Source organism: Sturnira hondurensis, unplaced genomic scaffold, assembly GCF_014824575.4.
Source record: "Sturnira hondurensis isolate 20B ecotype Veracruz unplaced genomic scaffold, ASM1482457v3 Scaffold0000396, whole genome shotgun sequence".
NCBI lineage: Eukaryota > Metazoa > Chordata > Mammalia > Chiroptera > Phyllostomidae > Sturnira > Sturnira hondurensis.
The window spans coordinates 9,163,140-9,176,246 of NW_028073027.1; the positions used below are offsets into that span (position 1 = coordinate 9,163,140).

General features: G+C 38.0%; 1 pseudogene; it reads left to right on the forward strand.

Annotated features, from left to right (window-relative positions):
- LOC118983244 (elongation factor 1-gamma-like) overlaps positions 1-13,107 on the forward strand; it is a 95,443-nt pseudogene that overhangs the window by 58,198 nt on the left and 24,138 nt on the right.

Here is a 13,107-nt window from a genome sequence, read left to right on the forward strand (position 1 = left end):
CTATTTCCATTTATCAAACATTGTTTCTTTTCTCCAAAGAAGATCTCCAGGCAGCTTCCTAATCTATCAGAACTGAGTGCTGTTCACTGCCTGATGCACTCATGTAAAGAGCAAATGGCGTGGCAACTAAGATCAGAGAAGCTGGAGTAACCATGGGGAGCTCTCATTCCCTGAGGCAGGTCTCACAGCTGTAGAAGTAGAGGGGACAAGAAGGAGAGGGTAAGAGGTCCCTTAGACTGCAGCAGAGTATTAAAAGAGCATTGCTAGACCCATGGGGAATCCTGTGGTCAAAGCACCCTCTTATAGGAATCCCATATCCCACAGACAGAGACCACAATGGTCCTCGGCTTGGAGCTGTTCTGGGAAGCATGGCCTTGGGGGGATCGCAACGGTGCATCCACACGAGGTGGCAGTGGGAGCCATCGACGCACTGTGCTCCCTGCCGGTGGAAATATGAAGTGCACAGGTTGGAGGCTGCCACAGCCTGTATCACAAGTCAATAATTACCAATAAGTTCAACACACAACCAATAAATACCTGAACTGTTTCCTTCAGCTGACGATTAACTTTTCTTACGATGATTGTCGTGTAGGGAAAGATACAGTCATTACATCATGGATCATTTTTTGTAAATGAGAAAAATAGAATAAATAATAAAATAAATTACAAATAATACCATAATTCAAAGTAAAATGTAAAGTCAAATTTAATTCATTTTTATTAATTAGAAAGCCAGATAAATTAGGTAAATTAGGAAATAAAATACAACCCAGTTGAAATTTAAAATTCATATTGCTGATGGTGGAATAGGAACTTGATATAGGATAAGCAATGATTTGTTAGAATGTTAAAATATATTTGTGGTTTGTCAGAACTATAGCATAATCAGGACCACAGTAAAAAAATTAAATGATACTTAACAAAGTTTATTCATGTAGGTATATTTTAATAGGGAATAATGACATTGAGATTTACTTAGGAACCACAAATTGTTAACATATGAAGCAGTAAAGTAGGCCACTTTCTCCAAGTCAAACTCACAGGATGATATGTAAGATTCTTATCCAGTGAACTTTAACAGTGAAATTTATTTTTGAGTCCCTACAGTTTTAGGGATGGAAAGAGTATCGCCAGTTGCATTTGGCACTTTGGGTTTGTGTGAAATGTGCAAGCCTCTTCCCTGATTTATTTTTTCAAAATAATAGTTATATTTCAATACCAGTAGTCCTTTGAAAAACCATAAAAATCTTTTGAAAACAGATCTGACAATCATAAACAAATCAACAAAATAGGAAAGTAACAAGAAAATGTTACCATAGACATGGAAGCCAAACACATTTTTACTTTACTCAAGGTCTTTAATTAATTGCCTGAAAACACAGTAAACACACCCTCAAGTACCAAAATCTTTCTCTTTGATGATATTTTTTTCCCGTAAGTAGTGGCATCCCAATGAGGACCCAGCCAATAATTCAGACTTAACACAGATAGCGAATTCTCAAAGCTTAACAAAGTTTATTAGGGTCTATTTTTATTAACAACATATATGAAAGTATAGAAAAATAAGACTGATTGAGCACAGAGAAAGGTGCTTCTCTGCATTCTCAGCAAAGGTCTCAGCCACAGCCTTGGTGAAACCCTTGCATACCGGGCACTTCAGAGTTATTTGGACTTGGGCAGAGGGTCTCTCTCATTACTCCCATTCTGCTAATCGCCCATTGGATGCAGCCTGCTTCAGGAAGAGCTCCTACCCTTGTGCAAAGCCACTTGCTTCAGCCAGTGCCAACCCCAAAGAGGTCTGGCAGTCGAAGGCTGGCTGCCAGCAGCTCTCCAAGCAGCTCTAAGAATAAGTTTCTGCTATCCTGAAATAGTACCATGGTAGTATGCCATCGCCTGCACTGTACCTGTAAGGGAAATCTTTCCCTGGACACTAAAGGAAATACACACCCATGCACGTACAATCAACTGACCTTTGACAAGGGAACAAAGGGGATGCAGTGAAGAAAACAGTATTTTCAACAAATGGTGCTGGACACCCACATGCACCAAAACAAATCTAGAAACACGCATTCCACCCTTCACTAAATTTTTTGCAAAATTCATCATGGACCTACATCTTAAGTGCAAAGCTATAACATTCCTACAATATAACGTAGAGAAAAATCTACATGACCATGGGTGGTAGCTTTGTGGATAAAACACCAAAGGCACAATCCATAAAGAAATAATTAACATGCTTGATTTCATTAAAATTTAAATCACCTGCTCTGTAAAAGACACTCAAGAGAGTAAGAAGATGAGAGATTGAGAGAAAATATTTTTAAAAGACACACCTAATAAAGGACTATTATCCAAATATACAAAGAAGCCTTAAACTCAACAATGAGAAAATGAACAACACAATTAAAAATGGGCAAAAGACCTGAATAGACATCTCACCAAAAAAGTTCTACAGATGGCAAATAAGCACATGGAAATATCCTCTCCACCCTATGTCATCAGGAAATGCAATTTAAAACAACAATGAGATGCACACCTTTCAGAACAACCAAAAACCAAAACACTGACCATACCAAATGCTGCCCAGGATGTGGGCAACAGGGACTTGCATGAATTTCTAGGGGAGATGAAAACTTGTACAATCACACTGGGAGACAGTTTGGTAGTTTCTTAGAAAACTAAGCATACTATTGCCATACAATCTAGTAGTTGCACTCCTTGCATTTGCCAACAGAGTTAAAAACATACATCCATGCCAATACCTACACACACATTTACAGCAGTTTTATAAATAGTTGCCAAAAGTTGGAAGCAACCAAGATGTCATTTTGTAGGTCAATTGATAAATAAACTCCGGTACACCCAGGTGATGAGATATTATTCAGTTCTAGAAAGGAATGAGTTATCAAGCTATAAAAAAATACAGAGGAAACTTAAATTCATACTACTAAGTGATAAGAAGTCAATCTGATAAGGCCACCTACTAATGATTCCAACTATAAGACATTCTGGATAAAACTGCGAAGACTGTAAAAGGATCAGTGGTTGCCCGGATTGAGGAGGAGAGGGAGAGATGGATGAGCAGAGCACAAATATTTTTAGTATACTCAAGCTATTTATCACAGTAGGACACTGTAACAGTAGATGCATGTCACTGTACATATGTCAAAACACAGGATGCACAATGACAAGAGCGAACCCTAGGGCAAACTACAGACTTTGAGTAATAATGATGTGTCAGTGTAGGTTCATCAGCTGTAACAAATGTACCACTGCGGTGTGGGATGTCTACAGTGGGGGAAGCTGGGGTGTGTATATGGGGAGTTTCTGGACCTTCTGCTCAATTTGCTGCAAACACCAAATTACTTTCAATAGTAGTCTATTTTAAAAAAGAAATACACAGACACAGATGGAGTATTCTCTGAGACAGAAGTCAGACATAGGGGAGGGCAGGAGGGTAGGATGAGAAAATGTGGTTAATTATCTAGTCAGATCCACACCAGAGGGTACTTATTTTGATGAAAATAAGTTCTTTTCCAGAATCTGTTTCTCCATCTGAAGCTCAATTGTATCTGTTTCAAGAATTAATGAAATGCTATAAATTATTTATACACAGAGCCTGATACACAGATATCTGTAAAAGGATGTTATATGAAGACTAAACTATTGCATTCATCTGAAGCAGCCACTGTCTACTTGTAGGCAAACTGTCTGAGAAGTCAAATTATCCAAATCATTCTTGAGGATCATGGAATTCAAATTAAAAAGTGGATGATTTTTATGCTATTCTTCACAATGTGAAACACTGATGGAAAACATCCTGTGTTTGCTGGGAAGGACTGCTGAGCATCATCCGGTAGGTGCTCGTCCTCTTGTCTCCTCTTCTGAGGCTGACCTGTCCTTCCGAATGACGCCATGCTCTGGGTCACACACCAACATCCCCATCCATTTACTGTGAAGGGTTGCAAGATGAAACCATTCTGTCTGCTCCAGCTCTGATCAGTTATACGCTGACATTTTACCTTTCACTTCTCTGGGTAAGAATAGTTCACTCACAAGAGAAACTTGCCACTGCCCGCAGAGAACATACACTTAATAACTTATTCTGATTATACATGTATCTACACATATATGTATATGTATGCATGTGCATAACTTGTGGCCACTAGTAACTCATTATGATTGTTGATGTGTGTGTTTTATGGTAGAATTGTAAATATAGATGAAGAAAGGTAGTTTTATTTGGTCATTTGCTTTGATCTGCCAGGTACGTTCACTAATTCAACACACTTTTATTGACCATACACAGTGCCTATAACCTTGCAAGGCCCTGGGGAAATAACAGCAAACCAGAATCTGTTTCCAAAAGAAAACATTTGATCTGATCTCTATAGAAGGCATGTCTTGGTGAGCTCTTTGTCATTCATTTTATTATGGAAGGTAAACAACCACGTGTGACTGTTTCTTTATAAAAACAGGTTAGTTTTACTCAGGCTTTAGTATTCTAATTGCTTTTTTTTAACTACCAAATAATTTGTCCTGGAGCATCAAGAGCCAGGTTCATCTCTTTTAACCTTATTTGTCCCAAAGAAATATAATTATATATGTTAGCATAATTCCTGTCTTAATTTGTTATAATTTTAATTTGGTTCTTATTGGTGGAATAAATTAATTTTCCGTCCAGAAATATGGGCTGTTAATTTTCTAGTTACATTGTCAAAATGAAAAGGACTGCAGTAATACTCCTAATTGGTCTGATAAATAATTTTTCTGTCACTCGGTATCCTAATAATTTGTGGCAACACAATTTAATATTTGGTACTTTATAAAACATAAGGTTTTGCCCTAGATGGTGTGGCTCAGTGGATTGAGCAGCAGCCTGCAAACTAAAGGGTCACTGGTTTGATTCCAAGTCAGGGCACATGCCTGGGTTTCAGGTCAGGTCCCCAGTGGGGGGGTGCGTGAGAAGCAAGGGCACATTGATGTTTCTCTCACTCTCTTTCTCCCTCCCTTCCCCTCTCTCTAAAAATAACTAAATAAACAATCTTTTTAAAAAGCATAAGGTTTTATGATAAAAATTTAAAATTCAAATATGCTTTTAAGATCCGTGACTTGTGGGCATTGCTAGCCTTATATAAGTTCTGTGAGCTATAACCTAATTATGACCATTATCAAGTGGATAAAATGGTGACCTGAAATATTAGCAGGAAAGTAAGAATTGTTGCAAACTGTACAAGAATCTAAATCAGATTTACTTTAAAATTATACTAGTTGAAAAGTCACTAAGGAGTTGTATACAATAAAAAATTATTTATCAAATAAATTTACATAAGCATACATTTAACCAAAGTGAACAGATTTTTGCTAAACAATTTCTCTGAAATTTTATTATGTTAACATGAAATTTAAAATTTTTAGATAAGACTTTAATAAACTGCTTTTCATCTCTGTTATAATTATTATTCTTTTCTGCAAGATGTTTAAAAAAGCTGTGTGATGAACTTTAGACAAAATCTTTTAAAGGACTATTAAAAATGTAATGTATTTAATGTATTCTGTCTCATACTTATCAGACTTTCATATTTTTAAAAAAATCTGATAATGTAATTGCATTTAAATAATGGAAGATACAGGTATAAAGTTTATTTCTAACTTACCATTCTCATTGTTTTAAAAACAATCAAGATAAAATTGAGCACAACTCAAGGAGAGAACCCAAGGTGTTTGAGGGATCATCCAGGACCATGAAAAATACCTGGGCTAAGTTTTAAAAAAATGTATAATCACACAAAACCAGTTTATGAATAAATCAGAAGGAGGGAAGAAGTATAGTAATCAGTAAAATTAGGGAGGCAATGGTTAGAGTCAGTACATGTGGCAAACCAATGAGGAGGCAAAAGCATAATTAAAAAGTGTTGGATATATAATTTGAAAAAATAAAAAATAGAACTTATTGGAGTACAGAGAGAAGGAATGTGAGTTTTGTCAAATATTGAGAGATGAGTTGTACAGGCCTGTTATCTAATGCAAATCATTTAGTTGGACAACAAAATCTTTCTGCCCACCCATCCAGGTTTCACTGTGATGGCGCTGCAGAGTGCATGAAGGGCTGCAGGAAAATGGGTGTGGCTTTGCCATCTCAATATATACATGAAACCAATATTTTAAATTTTAATAAATTTCCATAAGATGCAGTAGGCAATCATTTCTTGAAAAACATTACTCTTGTTATTGGATTACTGAAATATTTATCAAGTTTAAAGTTATAGTAATTTGCATAGGTGAGTACTCTTAATTGCATTTGCATATATGTCATTATAATTTTTCAACTTGCATATAAATTGAATGTATTATATTACTTGAAAACTTCAGGAGAACTGTAAAATAATGACAGCATTTTGCAGAAAAGCACATTTTGACCTGCAAGTACATGTATTCTTTTAAAATTCATTTTGTTATGAGCCCTGACTGGTATGGTTCAGTGGTTGAGTGCCAGCCTGAGATGCAAAGGTTCCCAGGTTCAATTTCCAGTCAGCACACATGCCTGGGTTGTGGGCCAGGTCCCCAATAGGGGGCATGCAAGAGGCAACCACACGTTGATGTTTCCCCTTCTCCCTCCCTTCCCCTTTCTCTAAAAATAATTAAATAAATTATTTAAAAATAGACTTCCGCCAAGATGGAGGCATAGGTGGAAACATTGTGCCTTCTCCCACAACCAAGTTTGAATACAACAAAGGTTTGGAGAAACAAAGACACAACCAAAGGACAGAAAATTGAATTATACGGAAGTCCGACTACATCTAACCGTTCAACGGGGACGGTAAGAGGGGCGGAGCCAGCAGCGAGCAGGGTCAGGCAGGACAGGTCCCCCCCGACCCAGGCACGCAGGGAGCCCGGAACCAGTTGGGGTGCAGGGCAGAGTGACCGCGGTAGCACATTCGCACACAGTGAGACAGACCACGCAGGCCCCAGGGGGCGAGGGCTGACGGCAGTGGAACACTCACGTGCAGTGGAACGAAACGCGTGGGCCCGGTGACGGCAGCAACTATGGCACCAGTGAGGGCCGCGGTGGCGGGCGGCAGACAGGACGCCATAGTCCCTCCTTGACCCCGCCCCCACATATAGCATCACAACCCAGCGACTTAGTTGCCCTGTTCTAGTGAACACTTTAGGACTCTGATCCTGCTATAGAACAGGCCCGAACAGCCCAAAAGGCGGTGCAAGAAGAACTCAAAGTCCCAGAGCCAATAACTCTAAGTGACCGAGAAATTGCCAGCCTCTCAGAAGCACAATTCAAGACACTATTTATCAGCATGCTCACAGAACTGGTAGATTATAGTCACGAATTAGAGGAACATTGTCACAAATTAGAGGAACATATGAAGGCTAAACTAATTGAAATGAAGGGAGATGCACAGGAAACCAATAGTGATGGAAAGGAAACTGGGACTCAAATCAATGGAATGGACCAGAAGGAAGAACAAAACATCCCACCAGAAAGGAATGAAGAAATGAGAATTCAAAAAAATGAGGAGAGGCTTAGGAACCTCCAGGACATCTTTAAACGTTCCAACATCCGGATTATAGGGGTACCAGAAGGGGGAAAGAAACAGCCATGAGTGGAAAACTTATTTGAACAAATAATGAAGGAGAACTTCCCCAGTCTGGCAAAGGAAATAGACTTCCAGGAAATCTAGGAAGCTCACAGAGTGCCAAAGAAGTTGGACCTAAGAAGGAACACACCAAGGCACATCATAATTACATTAGCCAAGACCAAAATGAAGGAGAGAATCCTAGAAGCAGCAAGAGATAAGGGGACAGTCACCTACAAAGGAGTACCCATCAGACTGTCAGCGGATTTCTCAAAAGAGACCTTACAGGCAAGAAGGGGCTGGAAAGAAGTATTCCAAGTCATGAAATCCAAAGACCTACAGCCAAGATTGCTTTATCCAGTAAAACTTTCATTTAGAATGGAAGGACAGATAAAGTGCTTCTCAGACAAGGTCAAGTTCAAGGAGTTCATCATCACCAAGCCCTTATTATATGAAATGCTAAAGGGACTTATATAAGAAAAAGAAGATGAAAAATATTAACAGTGAAAGGACAGCAAACACACAGTTATTAACAACCACACCTAAAACAAAAGCAAAGCAAGAAGACAGCTAGATCAGGAGTGGAACCATAGAAATGAAGAACACATGGAGGGTTGAAACAGGGGGGTGGGAGGAGGAGAAGGGGGGAGAAGGCACAGAAAATAGCATAGATGGTAGATAGAAAATAGATAGCGGGGAGGGGGAGAATAGTGGGGGAAATATAGACTCTAAAGAACTTGAGACACGTGGTTATAAACTAAGGGGGGGAGAATGGTGGGGGAGGGAGTGTGCGGGTGGAGGGGAATGAAGGGGGGGAATAGAACAACTGTAATGGTATAATCAATAAAATATATTAAAAAAATAAAAAATAAAAATAAAAATAAATAAATAAGCCCTAACTGGTATAGCTCAGTGGATTGAGCACGGGCCTATGAAGCAAAGGGTCGCTAGTTCGATTCCCAGTCAGGGCACATGCCTGGGTTGCATGCCAGGTCCCCAGTGGTGGACTATATGAGAGGCAACCATACATCGATGTTTCTCTAACTCTCTCCTTCCCTTCCCCTCTCTCTAAAAATAATAAATAAATAAAATCTTTAAAAATATTTTATTATGAATTATATTATACAAATATGTAAAGAATATTTTGAATTTAAAAGAATTATAAAATAAACACCCTTAACTTAATGCACAGATTGGCAAATAAAATATTACCATTATCTTTGTGCTTTATCCAAATGCATCCTTATTCTTCAAGAAAATGCCAACCTGTAACCTGAATTTTCATCTATTTTCATTGTGAAATAATTATACCTAGAGAATACACACAGAGAGAAAAATAAATAAAACAAAAATGTAAATTCAATAATTTATCACAAAGCAAAACACATGTAATATCCACGGGGGGAAAGAAATTAAATTGTCAATAATATTGTGATATTGTGGGTACTGGAAAGATGGGGAGAACGCTTTGTAAAGCACCTGCTTTTCTAACCACTATGCCGTGCACCTGAAATTAATGCAAAATAATACTACATGTCAGCTGTTAAGAGAAAAATTAAAATTAAAAGAAAAAAAGCATGCCCTGTTTGGTATGGCTCAGTGGGTTGAGCATCAAAGTTTCCAGTTTGATTCCCAGTTAGGGCACATACCTGGGTTGCAGGCCAGGCCCCTGTTTGGGGGCATGTGAGAGGCAACTGATTGATGTTTCTCTGATACATTGATGTTTCTCTCCCTCTCTTTCTCCCTCCCTTCCCATCTCTCTAAAAATAAATAAATCCAAAAATCTTTTAAAATAAACAAATAAAATCATGTAAAAATATGCTTCTGGTATGTTAATTACATACCAATAAAACTGCTGAAACACATTAAGATATCAAAAAATATTACTGGAAGCATCAGAGCCACTCTTGAGCCCATTCGCCATCATTGCGCCCCCTTACAAAAGCTTACAGTATGCTGACTTGTATGGGAATCACGTCCACTCATTGTTTTAGAATTTTACCACCTCAGCAGGAGTCCTTTAAGACTTTGGCTTAGTTTTGGTAACTTTTGAAGTTCATGTTAATGGAATCAATAAAACATATGCTGTTTTGGACCTGGATTTCTTTGCCTCAGTATATGCTTCTTAAATTTATCCATGTTACCGTGTACAGCTGTATTTCTTTGTTTCAATATAGAATGCCACCATACGATTATATCACAAGGTATCCATTGTAAGTATACATTTGGAATATTATAAGTTTTCGTTCATTAAGTAACACAGCTATGGCCATTCTTGTACAATTGCTTAGTGCACATAAGTAATAAGTTATTTTGTCTATATGTAGGTGTGAAATTGTGAGGTCATATGGCATATGAATCAGTACTACAAAAGAATAGAAATCTAGTTTTTAAAGTGGTTATACAAATGACCACTAACCAGGAAAAAAAAGCCCTCAGAAATACATAAAATTTCCTATCCATATCCTCACCAATACAAGTTAAACTTGATAAATCTTGTGGCCTTATAATACTATATCACCTTTTTAACTGTATTTTATCTACAATATTTATTTATTTATTTATTTATATTTATTTATTTTAGGGGGGGAGGGAGGGAGGGAGAAAGAAGGAGAGAAACATCAATGTGTGGTTGCCTCTCACATGGTCCCCACTGGGGGCCTGGCCTGCAACCCAGGCATGTGCCCTGATAGGGAATGGAATCAGTGACCCTTTTGTTCACAGCCCTCACTCAATCCACTGAGCTATGCCAGCCAGGGCGTATAATCTTTAATTTAAAAATTTTGTACTGTAGTTTTTAATGTTTTTAAAGTCTCTTCTATATAGAAATACGTATACAGCTCAATGAATTTTTACAAACTAATAATACATTCACGAAAACAAAAGTCAGATCATGGAACAGAAAGTTGCTGGCATCCCCGCCATCCCAGAAGCAGTCTGTACTCCGCCCCATCACTTCTACTGGCAACTGTTATATCGATATTTAACTCTGCAGGTTATTTTTGCCTGCAGGCAACCATATTTTCCTCTTTCCTGTATTTACATTTTTATCTGGTAGTTTTTCAGTACTCTTTCACTCTAGATTTGGCTTGGCTCTAAAACCTACAGGGGGTTAGTAACAAAAATGATTTGTATAGTCCTGAAGAACATTTTCCTCATTGAGCTTACCATTGTTTTTGCTCTCAGCCATCGACATGAAAACCAGCCAGAGGTTACTTGACAGAAAATGAGATACACCTGAAAAAAGAGCAGGGTTGCCCAATATTCCCAGGTGAGGCTACTGATACCTGGTCTTGCTTTGTTATTTCCTTTTTTCTTCTACTTTTGAGTTTAATTTGGCTTATTTTTCAAGATTCTTGAAGTGGATACTTAGATCAGCTTTTCAGAAATATTCTTCACTAATGTATGCATGTTAGGAAACAAACCTTTCCCTAAATACTGTTGAGGTACATCCCGTAAATGTTGACACATCATAACTAAATGTTAATTAACTCAAAGCGGATTTAAATTCCCCTTGTGGCTTTTTTTTTCTTTGTCCACAACCTATTTAGTTAGGGGTTTTTTATTTAGCATTTTTTTTATTTCTACTTAATTCCACTGGAGTTCAAGAAAATATTTCTATAATTTAAATTTAATGAAATTGATATTAAGTTTATTTTATGACTCACTACATGGAACATTTTTTTAAGTTTGCAGGTTTGGTCCCTAGACAGGGCATGTTCAAGAGGCAAACAACCAAAGTTGAATGTTTCAGGGTATATTCTTAGGGTATAATTCCAACCATGGAATCGCCAGGTAGATCCAGTGGTTATAGGTGGGAAAGTGGTATTTATACTTTCTTTGAGAGAGCAGGTGTAGGAAGTTTTATAGTATTTGTAATTAAGAAAAAGCACTTTATAAATAAGATACAAATGGTGTACCAAGGAGAATTATAAGTAATTGACTTCAGACCTGCATAGCTATTGGACAGATAGATGTATGAAGATACTTTTAACAAAGGTGAGAGTGAGAGATTTTTGTTTTAAAAAATGGATGCTTTGAAAAGCCATAACTAACTTAGTTCTTGTTTCTCATCACAGTGTATTCCACAATACAGGATAGAATAACATATTATGAAATCAACTGCATAATGAATAATTAAAATTTCAGATAAAATTTTCATGACTAAGGTTTTCAACAATAAAATATTCTACAATAAAGGTAGGAACATGGATGTCATCGCCATCATCTCTGTCATCATCACCATTAGGACTCACCCCAGAATGCACATTTTCCTGGATCTCAGAGGTGCACGCCTTCTACCCTCCACCAAAAACCATCACATCAGGACCCTATTCACATGCAGTCTTTTCCCGATCTCCTTATCTCCAGCTCTATTAGTTTCCTGTCATTGCTGTAACAAACTACCCAAAACATGGTGGTTTAAAACAACAGAAATGTATTCTCTCCCCATTTTTAGACCCAGAATATAAAAAGCAATGTTTCAGTTGGTCCCTCCGCAGTCTCCTCCTGCTTCTGGTGACTGTCTGCCTTCTCTGGCCTCCTCGGCTGGCTCTCCGTCACACTCCTTCACTCTCTGTCTCCCTCTTTGACCTGCCTTCTCTGTGTGTCTTCTCCTCTTCTGTCTTGTGTAAGGGCACTAGTCGTTGCAATTTAGACACACCTTGATAATCCAGGATGAGTTTATGTCAAGATTCTTAATTTAATTACATTTCTAAAGGCCCCACCTCCTTGCCAAAAAGGGACCGTTCATTCACAGCTTCTGGGGATTAGGACATAACAATATCTTTTGGGCATCCTCCCCTGAAGTCCTTACACCACCCTTCCTTCAGGTGCTGCCTTCTACATAACAATGGAGAAGTGTGGGGTTTTAGGAAAGTTAGGCAAATCTTTAAATATAATAAAAATTGCCTTCCTTTTAACTCAGCATTAGATGATGTACAACGAAAGATAAACCAAGATATCATCCCACAAGATTGATATATAAAGAGCCACTGTCAATTCCAATTAATCTGCGTTCTTCCATGCATCCGTCATACCCATCGGCTTACTCATTTTCCAGGCCAGCAGAGTTTCTCTCATTCATNGGTGCTGCCTTCTACATAACAATGGAGAAGTGTGGGGTTTTAGGAAAGTTAGGCAAATCTTTAAATATAATAAAAATTGCCTTCCTTTTAACTCAGCATTAGATGATGTACAACGAAAGATAAACCAAGATATCATCCCACAAGATTGATATATAAAGAGCCACTGCCAATTCCAATTAACCTGCGTTCTTCCATGCATCCGTCATACCCATCGGCTTACTCATTTTCCAGGCCAGCAGAGTTTCTCTCATTCATGAGTATCAGTAGAGTGTGATTTAAAAAACTAAGGGTGGGGGTGGCAAGGGGAGGGGGGCGGGGAGCATGGGGCCGGGGGCGGGCAGGGTTGGGAATATAAGACAGAAACCTGTACTTGAACAAGAATTAAATAAAAATTATATTAAAAAAATTATGAACTATACATCATGAAA